The 16,499-nt window shown below is 36.2% G+C and overlaps 1 long non-coding RNA gene across 1 annotated transcript; it reads right to left on the bottom strand.

Annotated features, from left to right (window-relative positions):
• Positions 1 to 242: 242 nt before the first annotated feature.
• Positions 243 to 1,142, bottom strand: LOC133852306 (uncharacterized). Its single transcript, XR_009895913.1, has 2 exons — positions 683 to 1,142; positions 243 to 589 (listed from the first exon to the last, which is right to left on the bottom strand). It is a non-coding gene; the product is annotated as an uncharacterized LOC133852306 (long non-coding RNA).
• Positions 1,143 to 16,499: the final 15,357 nt, after the last annotated feature.

Below are 16,499 nucleotides of genomic sequence, written 5' to 3' on the forward strand. Positions count from 1 at the left end.
GATGATAGACGTGCCCTCAGTAAGAGCCCAGTTGAATCAGGTCCACTGGTTCAGTCAGAGATCTTAATGTTGCAATATTAACATCTACAATGCACTATATTTTTAGGCATTACTTTTTTATGCAAAAAAAATCAATTGAAGACAGAAATTTGGACCATTGCTTAATGTCAACCGAGACTTAAAGAAGCTGAGCAGCAAATGGGACGACTTGAGTATCAAACCCCACACACCACCATCCCACATTGCACAACAATGCGATCAGTATATACACATATGATCATAGATACAAAGGCTCACATTCTACATACAGAAAACTCAAAAGGGTAAAGAGCCCTAAATAAACAGTGAAAGGGAGAATTCAACACATTTCACAAATATGCGCTTGTTTGCCAATTGCCATGTTCATCTGCAAATCGAAAAAGTCCTTGCCCTTTTTTCATGAACAGTGGCTAGAGTTGTAATGATCAAATAGCGAAAATGAGACATGGAAACAAATTCTGAATTGTGTAAACATTTTCAGAGACCCTCATCCTGCCGACATCACAAGCCAAGCCGAGTTAAGTTTTGCTTCTCTGTTTTTTCTTTTTTTCTGGGTTCAAACCAAGACAGGGAAAATAAAAAGGAAAAATAAAAACTGGGTATTGAAGAAGGTGAAGAAAGATGAAGAGGGAGGGATTCTTACACAGTCAGACTTCATATCCCATGAAACTCCAAAACGCATCCACACACAGAGAGAGAGAGAGAGAGAGAGAGAGAGAGAGAGAGAGATGACGAAGCAATAACGTGCTGTATTACCCTCTAGGCTCTAACCTCCAAAACAGAGCACGATGATCAGAACAAAATTGGTTGCCCGTACAGCAATGAAGAATCTCTGTGAAGACTTTGGAGAGAGAGAGAGAGGCGTTAATATTAATGAACGATGAATGATTGTTTGAATTTGTAGGGTCGTCGAAGTGGGGGGTGCGATAAACCAAACCGGACAACACGGCGAACGTGGAACTTCGGACTGTGGAAAACCAACGAAATGGTGGGGAATTGCGCTCCCAAGATTCCCGTAGAAAAACGTTTTCTTTTTGTTTTTATATACTTTCGATTACAGCAAAGCCTGAAAAGAACCGCTAACAGAGATTTCCTCGCGCCTGACAGGGAAACACGTGGACACCCTTACCTATTTTTCTTTTTGGGATAATTGCACCGTTGATCCATGTGGTATGCCATAATTATTTTTCACACCCTATAGTTTAAAAAGTGCATGAAAGGTCCCTGTGATATGCAATAATTACAAATCGATCCTTACAGTCAAATTCCGTTAAAAATTTTAACAGATTCCGTCAAATGCCACGTGTCGCCATCTTATTGGCAACACGTGGCGCTGACATGTCCATCTTAATAAAATAATATAAATTTATTAAAAAATAAATAAAAATACTTATTTTTTTTTTTAAAAATTAAAATTCAAAAAAAAAAAAAAACAAAAAAAAGGTGGCAAAGGGGCGGCCAGGACACCCCCAGCCAATGGGGGTGGCCGCGCGCCACCCCCAGAGGCCGCCGGAGGTGGCCCGTGGCCACCCCTAGTAGATATAGGGGTGGCCCGATGGCCACCCCAGGCGGCCTCTGGGGGTGGCGCGCGGCCACCCCGATGGCCATCCCTAGTAGATCTAGGGGTGGCCGCGCGTCACCCCTGGTGGCCTCTGGGGTGGCGCGCGGCCACCCCTTGCCTGCCAGTTTTTTTTTTTTAAAAAAATAAATTTATATTTTTTATGAAGATGGACACGTGTCGCCATCTTATTGGCGACACATCGCACTGACGTGTAAGGCTAACAGATTCCGTCAAAATGGTGGACGGAAAATCGACCCAGGGAGTAAAACATAATTATTGCGTATCACATGGACCTCCCATGCACTTTTTAAACCATAGGGAGTGAAAAATAATTACGGCATACCACAGGGACCAACAATGCAATTATCCATATTTTCACGGGGCTTGGTATTTGCACTTCAAGTGCACAGCATGGGTATAACACCCCCTCACATGGGGGTGGGTCTCAGTGTGTGAGGCCACCCCCATATGAGGGGGTGTCGTACCCCTGTTATGCACCTGAAATGCAAATAACATTTTCCTATTTTTACTTTTTTTTTTTAAGAAAAATGATACAAATATCCTGTTGCACAACTTGTGCACTGACAGCAGGCACAAGAAAGTGGGACCCAGTGTCTCGAGGAGTGCAACAATCACTCCTCTCTTTTTTACAGCTCAACTCCCTTGTTTGCTTCTTTGGTGTTTTGTTTCTCGCTTTTGTACCCCTCAGTTTTAGTTTTTTGCAATTGTATCCAAAAGACCAAAAGTGTGTTCATTTACTCTTTTGGACTTCTAAAACATTTTTTTTTCAATGGTCCAGATTTAATTGCATTATCTATTTTTCTCATTAAATACTTAAAATTAAATCTGAACTGCTAAAAAACTACAACACGTATGCTTTAGCTTTTTAATAGCACCTAAGCTCTACAGATTGTCAATGCAGATAAAACAATAGGAAACAACTAGAGCAAGTTTGGACGCATTGTGGATGACATCAAAGTTGGGTTAAGGTAACTGAGAATTTGGAAAATCGAATATGTGAAGCGGGATGCGAATTTAACCTCTCATATAATAGCCAAAGAGGCTATTTTGTGTGTCTTAGGTAGAGTTTGGGTTGAAGAAACTCCAAATTGTATCTGTGGTATTATTTTTAGGGAGCTCTATGTCCCTAGGTGATTGAAGTTTATTCAATAAAGATGGATATTATTAAAAAATTAAATAAATAAAAATGCACAATAATGGAGGGGTGCATATGCCTAGACAATATATAAAGCAAAGATAAAAATGCCCAAAATGGGAAAGAAGATTATCACATTGGGCACTTTTCCAAAACATATCATCAAGAAGAATATTAGAGGCATTTTGACGTCTACACTAGAAGGTTTTCAGGTTCCTTCGTTTATAAATCATATAGATGGTAGTGGCCAACATAAGATTACCGGACGAGGATCATTTTCATTTCATTGAAAATTGATATTATTTATTTTATGGTCATAATTTAAAAACCATTCAATTAATAGTGTATATGATATCATATTATTTTAATTTCTAAAATAACATGTCAATATTGACATTATGTACACTATTTGATGTACCGACTTCAAATTCTGACTCAGAATTGAAAAAATCTTATTCCAAAATGTACTACATAACATGCTCTAAAGGAATTTGTCTATCAATTAAAAAATAAAAAATAAATAAAGGGATTTGTCTTTAATACCCTTGACTCATCCAATTGACTATTTCCTCCTAACTTTTTGGATCCATAAAAGATTGCACTTGTCACACTACAAGAACCAAAACACTCTCACATAAAAGGAAATAAAAGGAAATAAAATAAAGTAAAAAATAATTGATCCATGTTCTTGCATACCTACATAAGGTTAAAATGTCATTAATCTAACTTTGATATTTAATCTATAGCAGACCACTAGCCAAAGAATTATTGCATAACGGGGAATGATTCTGAGGGGTGGCTCGAGGCCCCTCTTAATACAAGGGGTAGCTCAGAAGGGAGCCTGCCAGCCACTACCTCATCAATTTTTACTTTTTTTTTTTTTTTTTTTTTTTTTTTTTATATTTATAGAAAGTCATATCTCTAATTTTATAGACTCCATTAAAAATTTTTTAAAAAAAATGACAAAATTTGAACAGAAGATACAAGCTCGATGACATAAAAGATAAAAAAAAAAAAATGAATGTTAGAGTTCTTTCTAGTGTTCTTCTGGTGTCCATCTGGGATGATATAAATGTAAAAAAAAAAATTACATCTATGTCATTCTGAATGACATGGATGCAATTTTTTATTTTTATTTTTTATTACATTTATATTCTTCCAGATAAATACTAGAATAATACTAGAAGGAGGTCTTGCATTCCTTAAGATAAAAATAAGAAGGAGCTCTAACATTCCTCAAGATAAAAATAAGAAGTTAGAGCGTGATTTTGATAAAGGCCAAAATCTCAAGAAAATGATTCAATAATTTTCTAAAAAATTAAAGACAAATGGGATAAGATTTACAGATGAATTAAATAAATTGTATACAGATGATCTAAGAAGCATAAAAGATTTTATGCTCTACTATAAAAGGATTATAGTATGACTTATTTGTCTCATAAAATTATTGTAGGAATTATTGGTCATTTATTGGCAAACGTAGATCTTAGTTTTCCAATTTCTGAGAACATAAACGGATTTAGCTTAGATACTGTAAATAAATAAATAAATAAATAAATAATACTAGAGGGTTTTTTTGAAATTTTTTATTTAATGGTTAAGGGCTCAAGCCCGAATTGAGCAAGTCATTTGAGATCTTTAAGATGGAAATATATATATATATATGAGTAATGATTCAATGCCACTCAAAGATACAACTTTTCACCATCTTGCCTATGTGGCAAGGTGGTCCCCCACTACTTTTTGAGTTTTTTTATTTTTTAAAAATAAATTAAGGTGGGAGACCACCTTGCCACATAGGCAAGGTGGTGAACAGTTGTATATTTAGGTGGTAGTGAATCATTACTCTATATATATATATATGCAAGGACATGACGTTTGTTATATTTAATTTTTGATCTAGTTTTTTATACTGATCGAAGCCTGCGAAAAAATGGTCTAAACTTTACTTTTGACACAATTAGAAGCTATCCATAAATAGGATCGGCTGGAGCCTTACGTGGATTAGGCAGTCAATTAAGACCCTCAATTAAGAAAAATTAATGAAGATTTATTTTTTTCTAAAAAAAAAATTAAAGCCTTAATTGCTGTTAATATTCTTTAATTAAGGCTCCAAATTATGGTAAAAAGGTAATTAAGAAAGATATTAATATCATTGCAAGAGATATGTTTTTTCTTTCTCTCTCTTACATGTGTTGCTTAGGTGCACACACAACATTCTGAGTCCAACTTTCAAAATAGAATTGAAAAAAAAATGTTAAAAAGATGAAAAATCTCTAAATATTTTATTCAATTACAAACCACTCTCTTTGTAAGTTTCTATTTTTTTTCTCTCAATTTCTCAATTTAAGTCTTATTCAAATTTGAATTCTTCTCTTCTTCTCCAATTTCACAGGTTCCCAATAACTTACTATTCAAGTCCTTAAAATCATTCCATATCTGACCAGTGATTAAAAAAATAAAGAAGAAGAAGAAAGAAAAAACAGAAAAAGAAAAAAGAGTTACTTATCAACAACTCAACCAATCAATTGTATTAATTGTTTTTATTGGATTTTAGAAAATATTTTTAAAATAATGTCTTTCCTTGTGCAAGTTAAAAGTGTAAGATACCTACCATAAAGATTAAAGAGAATTCAAAATAGTTCATTTGACAAATAAGGTTTTATTGTTCTATTTTTAAAATTTATTTTATTCTAGTCAAAATATATATATATATATATATATATATATATATATATATATATATATATATATATATATATATATATATTTATTCACAGTGACATGTGTAGTCATTTTATTGATGTTGACGTAGCATACTAAAGGGATTCATCAAGTGTTTTGACGGAATTTGACTGCATAGAATGACTTAGTTTTACAAATATATATTATTAAAATATTGATATTGTGTTTTTTAGTAAGAGTAGCACATGTCATCATTTTATTGGTGTTGACATTAACATTAACAGAATTCGTCAAGTATTTTGACGGAATTTGACTACATAGACTAAATTGTTATTTTTTGTCTACCTTGAAGACCTTTGAATTATTTTTTATTCCACAGTGAATGATTTATAATTTAGGCCAACCATAGGGATTGATTTTGCGTTTTTTCTTCTTCTTCTTCTATATATATAATTTTTTTTTTTTTTTTTTAAGTTTTTAAGAGAATAGGGGTATTATAAGAATAAATAAAAAAGTGGTTTTTTTGGGACACTTTGGTAGTTTGATGGGTCACTTTAGCATACTTAAAAATTCAAGATACTATTGTAAAATCGGCTATTGGTTCAGTGGGTTTTTTTATATTTTTTCCTACAAATATTTATGCACCAGGTCAATGGAAAAATATTGATGCAAAATTACGAGATTTATAGTAGAAAAGGGTCCAATAAGAAACAACAATATAAATTTTCCTAAAGATGAGCTTGTTGGTTTATTTTATTAGCTACATTTTGTCGACTAAAACACTACCATATCAGGGACACCGTATTTCCAGAGGACTTCCAGAAGATTTATTGCAGAATATTAATTCAAGAATGGAAATGGCTGAACAATGCAATATTTGCACAAAATATCACTAAGAAGGAAGGGTCTTGATGAAGAAAATATCTTGGAGACTTTACAGCTAAGCAAAATCGGTTTTCCCTGCAGACCGTCTAGATAGCCAGAAGAAGCGTCCGGACGCCAGCCATAGAAAGTTAGAGTTCAATACTTGCTTGGATAGCCCAACGAACGCAAACCACCGAGATCATCCGTTTGTAAGGATGTCCGGACGCAAAAGTGAAGACTATGAACAAAAAAACCTTTTGTAAAACTGTTTGGACGCTAGGGTTCGAGGTCCGAACGCGCTTCAGCAATTTTATGAAGACTTAGTTGCAAAGTCTGGAAACCAGAAATCATGTCCGGACGCTACCTATGGAAATCCGAATTTGTGTAGGATTATGATTTTTGAAGCCTATTTAAAGGGGCTACTAGGCATTGTTTCTGTAGGAATTCTGAATAGAATTCTTGTGTGCTAAGAGAATAGAGTTTATGCACAAATTGTTTTATGTACCATTTCTCTTATAATTATTTGTGTTGTAACCATTCAACCGTTTGATGCCTAACTAGAGAGAAAAATGGATCAATTGAAGAACTCTTTAGACAAGAGTCTGTAGAGAGGCACTCAAGTGTAGGTACTTGTTAGAGTTCAAGGTACGACTACTATAAGGCTATTGTGAGTACTACTATCTTGTAACTAGTTATTTCTTCTGTTAGCTGATTTCCTGGGTTTGGCTGCCCCACAGTGGTTTTTCTCTTTGGTACAAAGAGTTTTCACTTCGTAACCAAAATATTTGTGTCTATTTCTTTACTACTTTTATATTTTGGTTGTATGCTTGGTTGCGGTTGAGTATTTAGGAGTCATTATTTTTCAATTGGTATCAGAGCGGGTTCACTCATTTTGGATTAATTTCTTGAGTGCTATCCTTGACTCCTCTTATCATGTATCTAAATCTTAATTATGTCCCTGCTTTTAATGGTTCTAATTATGGTAATTGGAAAGCGTTAATGTGATTTTTTTCTAAAATTCATATACGTTTGGCACATTGTTGAATCTGGATGGACCCTACCAGAAACACCAATTGCTGAATGGACTATCCCTCAAACTCATTCTCGTATTGCAAATGACAAAGTCATAAAAGCCATCTGCCAAGCAATTTCACCATCTAAATTCTCATGAATTTCTCATTGTGAAACTGTCCTGAAAGCATGGGAAGTCCTAGAAACCACATATAAAGGCACAAAACTTGTTAAATCTGCCAAACTTCAAATGTTGGTTTCTCAATTTGAAATAATTAAGATGTTAGAGGATGAGTCTTTTAATGAGTTTTACATCAAGATCAGTGATTTGAGAAATTCTATGGTAAATTTTGGGAAGAAAATATCTGATGCTAAACTCATTAAGAAGATTTTGAAATCTTTGATTGAAAGGTTTAGAATTAAAGTTACTACCATTGAAGAAATCAAAGATCTGGATGACATGAAAATTGAAAAGCTTGTTAGGTCTCTTCAAACTTATGAGTTCTCCTTGCCTCAACCTAAGAAAAACAAGTCCATGGCTCTCAAAACTGGTAGAAGAAAGACAAATGACTTCAGCAAAATATAAATATAATGGACTTCTAATTTATCATATGTGTGTGTGTAATCAATTGTATAACAAAATATCTAAATACGGAATATAAAGAAGACAAATATTTTGTTAACAAAGTGGAAACTTAGTTAAGAGAAAAATCACTCTGGGGCAGCCAAACCCAGGACATCCACTATTTAGAAAATAAAGCTAGTAACAAAGCACTCGCACCCACATACCTTATGCAGTGGTCATACCGTGCATTCTAACGTGTACCTATACATAAAAGCTTCCCAACCAGGTCACCTACCTGAAGGGATCTTCAGTGGATTCTTTTAACTTAGGGCTCTTCTCTAAACTAGACTTTAATGGGTTGATTAAATCACATACAAATACCTTAGGAGAGCTAGCAAGTATCTTTGCTTCTACCTAAACACCCTCTCTTAGTACAATGGAATTCAATACCGAATTCTTTTATCTTACATGCCTAGAGACCTCTATTTATAGGCTATAGAAAACCTAATACAAGTCTAAATCGGAGTTCTTTGGGTGGCGTCTGGACTTAGACAATGAGCGTCAAGACGGCAAGCAGCAACTGACTTCAAAATATGCAATTTTTCAATAATCTTTAGTCATCGAGTCCAGATGGTATAGCCTTAGTGTTCGGACGGTTGCTTGCAATGTTCACTGTTCGCGGCCTCTAGTTTGTCATTCGGACACCTGTGCAAACCTCTCTAGAGTTGCTATTCGTTGGGCTGTCCAGACATTAGTGCAAAAATGAGTTCCCTGTGGTTGGTGTCTGCTGAGGTGTTTGGACAATATTTGAACACTGATGGGTGTCCGAACGCTTCCTCTGGGCCGTCTGGACGGTAAGTAGGAAATTGACTTTTGTTGAGCTGTAAACTGCACAGAATCTTCTTGATGCCTGCAAAATTGCCTTTCTTGAGCTGATGACACTGATACTTGTCATATTAAGGCTTTCCATGTTAAGTAAAATAACTCTTGAATATTCTGAAGATTCTGGAAAATACGACATCCCAGTTAAGGCAGCAGACTTACATAATAGTGATTTTGTCAACAGAATGCAGCCAATTAAAAACTAACAAACATCTCATTTGGCCATTCTGGGACAAAATTCACTTCACCGGTTAAAAATACAATCCCGGTCAAAAAATTAAAAATACTCCTCATTTTTGTCTCAAAAGGACAAAGGGTAAAATAGAGTATTAAAAACCACAGTTAGAAAATAATAATTATCCAAAATAATAAGGATAAAAATAAATGTTTCAACAAATATCCCAAATAAACATAAGTTTATGGAAAATTAAAAAAAAAAAAAAAAAAAAAAAAAACACAAACAAATGAGTGATCAAAACACTCAGTCATCATCATCATCCTCAGGCTCCAATTTTCTGAGGCAGCGTCTAATGTTAATATGATTATGCTCAATGTGGACAATCATATGGGTGACATATCGATGAATGGAAAGAACATCCCGTTGAATGGAAAGTACAAAGTCTAGAATGTGGGAGAGCATAGCATCAGAGGCTGGAGGAGCAGAGTGTGAGGATGAAGCAGCAGCAGAATCAGGCTGAACTAGCGGAGGAAATTCTTCTTCCCCATGACCTTCATCTCCCAGCTAAGCATCAGATTTCAGCATTGTATGCTTGCCAAGGGTATCCTAGGTTTTCTCCTTGGGCTCGGAGTTAGGAATATCTGAAATAATAGACATGCAAATCTTTGTGACTAAGCACATAAAAGAAAGACTTGTATGATGCTCATCTCTCATCTCGAGCATAGTGAGCACAATGTGCTTGCAGAGGTAGAAGGGTATCCTGTGAATCATGGCATAGAGGGATCTCGCTCTCTTGAGGACTAGCTCACTCCTTCAAGCTATAGGCCATAGATTGTGTAGCATAATCTTTGCTAGAAGATGATGTGGAGAGGAGAACAAGTCGATCCTGATCGAGTGAGTGACTCTGTCATGGGCTCGTTGAGGAGCAAAGAAGTCGAGCAATTCTTCCATGGAAGGGGGATCCACATAGTCTAGGAACGGAATACCCTCAAAAGGAACAGGGTCAACCCTAATAATAACAGGCATGTTATTGCCTACGACAATAACATCCTTAACCAATAGAGTTCAGCCGTAGTGACGGCTAAGAATTGGTATTCTACTTCTGTACTTGAGCGGGAGACTATGACCTGTTTCTCGGCGTGCCAAGAAATCAAGCTAGAGCCTAAGAACATACCATAACCACCAGTAGACCTGCGACCAAAGGGGTCGCCTGCCTAGTCTGAATCACAGTCGGCATGAAGATGGAGGGGACCTTTGGAGAAGAGTAGACCAAAATTAGGGGTACCCTTCAAGTAACAGAGTACTCGCTTGGCTGCACTTAAGTGGACAGTCGTAGGACAGTGTAGGAATTGATAAAGATGATTGATGGTGAAGGCAATGTCTGGCCTAGTAAGTTTGTAGTACTGGAGGGCACCATTAAAGGCAGTGAGCCGTTTGCCGGATGTACATGGGGCTGAGTATGGCTTAGCTCCTACCATGTTGACTCAATGCAGCATATCCACAATGTACTTGGATTGACTGAGATGAATGTGTTGGTTGTCTCAGTGCACATGAATTCCCATAAAATAGAAGAGAGAGAGCCGAGGTCCTTGAGCTTGAATTCTGCTTGAAGACTAGAAATTAACTCATTAATAACAGGCATGTTATTGCCTATGACAATAATTTTGTCAACATAAACTAGAAGAAAAATGTGAAAAGATGCTTTATGAAGTAAAAACAGAGAAGTGTAAATCTTTGAGCTAACAAACCCCGGTCAAGGAGAGCCTTAGATAGACGATGAAACCAGGCTCGGGGTGCTTGTTTAAGGCCATAGAGGGACTTACTGACCTTACACACATGAAGGGGAAATTGAGGGTGAGCAAACCCTTGGGGTTGTTCCATGAATACTTCTTCGGTGAGAACCCCATGCAGAAAAGCATTGGACACGTCAAGCTGCTTGAGTGGCTAGTTGAAGTTGAAGGCTATAGTTAGAATGAGTAGGACAGTTGCATGTTTAATAACCGGGCTGAAAGTCTCATTATAGTTGATACCATCACGTTGTTGGAAGCCCTTAGCAACAAGGTGGGCTTTGTACCGATCAATAGTTCCATCAGGTTTTTGTTTAAGCTTATACACCCACTTATTTTTGATAATGTTGCAGTGAGGGGGTCTGGGACAGAGGGTCCAGGTTTGGTTACCTAAGAGGGTCTGGAACTCATCTTTTATGGCTGCAAGCCATTAGGGGTTGGAGGCAGCTTGATGGTAGGTAGTTGGCTCACGGGGGAGTGAAGAAGCAAAGAATGACTGTAGAGGGTGTTTGGTAGTAGCATAAAGTTGGAATCCAGTGAAGGTTTTGGGCTTAAGGATGCCTGTTTGGGATTGAGTAACTCGGTGGTTTAAGGGTGTTGAGATGTTACTGGTTTGAGGTTAAGGCTCTTGGTTTGTCTCAGGATAAGTGAGTGCTGGAGGAGGATCAGTGACTGGAGAAAACAAGAGAGGATCCTGCTATGAGGAGGAGAGGTCATGCTGTAGAGAGCTATTGGCGGGTGTTGGGATAACCACAGGTTCCTGTTGGGAGGTGGAATTGGTGTCCACAAGGTGCACATGGGGTGTGACAATTGCATCATCCAGTGGAAGGGTTCCTGCATTACTAATAGATGATATGGATGTGTTTTGTGTGTGAGCAGTGGGCATAGAAATAAGAGAATAAAAATGAGATGGCAAAATATAATACATGGTGAAGAGGAGAGTTCCTTCATAGGAAGCAATGAAGCAGTGGCCTTTTCTTGAGTAGGGAATAGAGTCTAATCAAAGACAACATTCCTTGAGAGATAGACTCGGGAGGTGGTTGGATCCATGCACCTTTAGCCTTTCTGGTTAGAGTTATATCCTATAAAAATGCATTGTTTGCTCCTGAATTCCAATTTGTGTTTATTATAAGGGTGAAGAAGTGGATAACATGCATAGCCAAAGAATCTTAAGGTAGAGTAGGTAGGTTCAGCTTTGAAAAGGTTTGTAAAGGGAGTAGAGTTATGCAAAGTGTGTGGGGGCATGCAGTTGATTAGGTGCACAGCTGTGAGGCAAGCCTCAACCCAATATTTAGAAGGTAAATGGGATTGTGCAAGGAAAGTTAGGCCTGTCTCAATAACATGTCTATGCTTCCTTTCGGCAACCGCATTTTGTTGAGATGTGTGTGGGCATGTGATCCTATGAAGTATGCCGTGTGTGGAAAGAAATTGCAACCGTCCGAACGACGTGGCCATTCCATTCGGACGCTATCCTTGATAAGGCAAGTCGTGTAGAAGATGTTCAATCGTCCGAACCACAGACTCCATGGTCTGGACGCTCAAGCCTTAATATGGAAATTGCGTGCAGCTGAAGTGCAATCGTCCGAATGTAGTGCTTAGAGAGAATATTTTAGGAGTTATTGTGCTGATTCACTCCCTCTCTAGTCGTTGTCGTTGTGTGCTGTTACTGTGCTGAAACAGATTTAATGGTGCAAGTAAAAATTTTATCTTGTCCTTCATGGTGCAAGTAAAACAATTAGGTGATATATTTTAGGGGGAGTGTATCAGATGAGGGTGGCTAGGCCCTAGTAAATAATAAGGTTTGACTTTTGACTGCTCTTTCAATGATTTTCTCTCTTGTTTAGAAAATCTGGTTGCTTTAAGTCATATCAGTGAACTTTAAAACCTTATTGAGAAAGCCTTCACACACACACACACACACACACACACACACACACACACACACACACACACACACACACATGCATTACATGAGTTGAGTAAGCTATTTTAATTATTATGTTTGCAGGGAATTTTTTGCCTTTAATACTTGTCTATCGACTCTATGTTTGTGTAATTCTGACTTGCTATTTGGCTGATTTCTCAGAATTGGATACATGCGTGTGCTGCTATACTTGTGAAGGAACTAACCTTGTTGTTTTTCTCTCCCTTTTCAGCAAGATGTTTTTCTTATTTTTTCAAAGTTTCTTTGGTTTTTATAACTGTTTTTTTGTTTGGATAATTTTTACTCTGTTTACCCTTGTCCTGCTGAGACATTGAGGGGGAGTAAATATTTTGTAGTTTTTCTTATACTCTGTTTTACCCTTTGTCCTTTTGTGACAAAAAGGGGGAGTATTTTTTATTTGGACCGGAATTGTATTTTTAACTGATTAAGTGATTTTTGTCCCAGAATGGCCAAAATGAGAGTTTATTAGTTTGTGATTGGTTGCATTCTGTTGGACAAAATCACTTCTTTGTAATGATTTTTTTTATCAGAGATTCAGTTATTTTTAGAGTCTTCATTTCAGATCTATGTTTTTAGAAGATTCTGCAAAAATTCCAAGTCAGAGAAATCGGATCCCTTACATCCGTCCGGACGACATGATATTCCGTCCGGACGCTCGACTGTCAAAGCATTATCCGTCCGGACGATGAGAACTTTCAGTTCTGACCTTCTTCTGTGTCCAGAAGCTTCGAACTGATCCAAGTTGCATCCTTTCGGACGTCTCAGCAACACGGCCGGACACCCTTCAGTGTTCGACAAGTAAACGGATTTCTTTCCAAAACATAGATTTGGGAAGACAGCTGCAACCATCCGGACTGTATTGTCCAAGACATTTTGTAGCAATTAAAATATGAAATTTGAGTAAATAATTAATTAAAGTTAATTTAGTGTTTTTAAAATGCAAGAGAATATTTTTAGGTCCATAGAAAAGAAATTAAAGAATAAAATAAATTAAAGCAAAGAAAAGAATTAAAGAATTTAAATAAGAAAAGAGAAAGAAAATGGAAAATATAAATAATAGAAAAAGAAAGGAAATAAAAATAGAAAAAGAAAAAGAAACGTTAAAAAGTCAAAATAATAATAATAAATAAAATAATAATGTGATGTGGGGTGACTTGCGCGGCTTGCGCCCCACACCACCAAAAAAAGGGGGCACATGCGCCCCAATGGGGCGCATGATAAATGAAGGGTCATCTGGCCCTTCAAGAATAAAATAATAATAATAATAATAATGGAAGGCAGTGCCTTCCGCATAAAGAGGCTCCAGTGAGCCTCTTTTCATGCTGACTGGGAGAAAAAAAAAGAAGAGAGAATATGGGGTTCTCAAATTTCTTTTGGGTTTTTCACTTAGAAACGCCGATTTATGGAGATCCAACTATCCGAACTCAAATCTAATTGTGGAAACGTGATCTACGAAGCCTGATCTACGTTTCTACCGATCATTTTAAGGTAAAACACTAAACTCGCGATTTTGGGTTAAAATCTTGAAATGTGAGTTTAATCTAGTGTTTTCTTTAGGTATTGTGCTACTTGGAGCTCGCTTGTGGTTTCCCAAACTTCATATATTATTTGGGCGAATTTTGGTAAGTTCTCTAAACCTTAACTTTTCGGTATTTAATTTTAATTGAGTTTTATGTGATTAACCCTTAGTAATTGCTATTGGGTTAATAATATTGTGTTTGGTGTAGTATTTTGTAAATTATGGTTTAAGTTTGGAAACCCCAATTTGATGGGTTAAATTAATTTAGAGTTTTTAAATGTTTAAAAGTTAGATTGTTAAATCATGTTAATAAGTTAATAATTATTGTAAAAAGATTAGTGAACGTAATTTTAGAGTTAATGTTATTTTAAATACGATAGTATTTTATATGACTAGGTTAATGAAAATAATTTATGGGTTAGTGGAAATAATTTGGGATTAGTATTTAATGTTATAGGTAGTTATTTAAGTGGTGATTTTAATATCTAACCCTTAGTGAATACTTTGGGTTAGTGTTAATTGAGTTTAGTTAACATCTTAGATATATGGGTTGATGTTTGGAATCCTTAAAATATTATGGGTTTTCCATGGGTTAGCTCTTGAGCAATTTAAGAGCTAATGGTGAGTCCAATATTAGAAGTTGTCAATAATGTGCAATGTATTGTTTTTACAATGATGCATTGCATGGTGGTATCTAGGAAACCTAGTGCTTAGTATCCGCGCAGCCAAGGTGATATTTTACTCACTGATAAACTAATATTTTTATATATTATAGAATTGCAAAATATATATGTTTTACAAATCCGAACCAACTGTATGTTGAATATATCTGTTTTGGTTGATTTGAGTAGTTTTGATTATGTTCAAATAATATCAATGATGGTAGGAAATGATGCTTGAATGAAGGGTGTTGAATTGATTTAAAGTGTTTGAATGAGTGATGCGGTTAGGATTTAAATTATGCAAAGTAGAATGATAAAATTGCATGTTGATTGGTTTATCGTATTTTAAGAAAGTGTGATTTGCAAGGAATAGGAGTATAGAGTTTGAATTATAAAGCATAAAACATGAACATAATAACGAAAAAGAGGGTAAGCCTCACAAAGAATAATATGACTATCATGAGCATATATATCATTGTTTAAATTGTGTGATGTTTTCATGATATAGAATATTGTAGTTTTTATGCTAGACGTATTAGTATGCCTAAGAGTTTTAATGGCAAAGAGCTTATGTATATTTCTATCATCTGGTTGCATGATTTAAGGACATTGAGCTTGGATGTACAAGGGTATTTTCATTGTTCGGATATGAGTAATACAATGTCCTGAGAGTATGTAGATGGACTGTCATAGACATGAAGTTGTAATGCCCTAGGATTCGGTGTTACTCGTATTTAGGGAATGATAGTATGCTCGTACTAAAGAGCAAAATGACATATTTTAAGCTTGGTGTACTTAGATGTGACACTATTGGTTGGGGTGTCAGAGTGTTTTGGGTGTAGGTAGATGAATTGTCATTGGCACATTAGTAGGATGTGCTTGGATATTGTAGTTTTACTTTAGTAATCGCATGAACAACTACGAGCCAAAGACATGAAGTTGTAATGCCTTGAGGCACAATGATATCATAGTTGGTAACGTTAGATCTCTGTGTATTTGAGCTACCATCATAAAGGTATTATGGTATATAAGTGTATACGTAGTTGCTTCCGAGCCATTGGAACTTCTACATATGGGTCTAACTACATAGTATAAATGTTTTCTAATAGTCGGTGTTTGCTATATCAGCTATTGGGAGTTTTCAAACAAAGGTTTATAAAATTGGTAGCTGTTATAGTGCTTGCAAGACTATAAAGGAAAAGTTGGTTCATTGCGAAAACTCAGTTAGTTTAATATCACTGAGGTCTCGGTATGTTTTATACTGAGACGGTGGGCTCATAATTCCACTTGTGCGGATGCGGCAACCCCCACAACCGTGCAGACAATGATGCTTTGGTTGCAGGTTTAGCGGATATAGATGAAGACTGGCATACTTAGCGTATGAGATGGTATGATTGGAGCATATTGCGACGGTCATAAATCACAGACTGATGGGTAGTCCCTCATTTTGGATATTTGGTTTATTGGCTCGTACCCTACGTGGCATATGTATTTTGTGAGCCTGTACTTTGGGTGTGTAAATTAGGGTTTAATGCTTTGTAAGACTTAACCAAATAGACTAGTAAATGGCTCTTGTTGTTGATAATTGTTATGCATTAGAAGTATTTCCGCTTATGTTATGTGTTCCGCTGCACATTGTGTATTA

This window comes from Alnus glutinosa, chromosome 12 (genome assembly GCF_958979055.1).
Source record: "Alnus glutinosa chromosome 12, dhAlnGlut1.1, whole genome shotgun sequence".
In the NCBI taxonomy this organism is placed as follows: domain Eukaryota; kingdom Viridiplantae; phylum Streptophyta; class Magnoliopsida; order Fagales; family Betulaceae; genus Alnus; species Alnus glutinosa.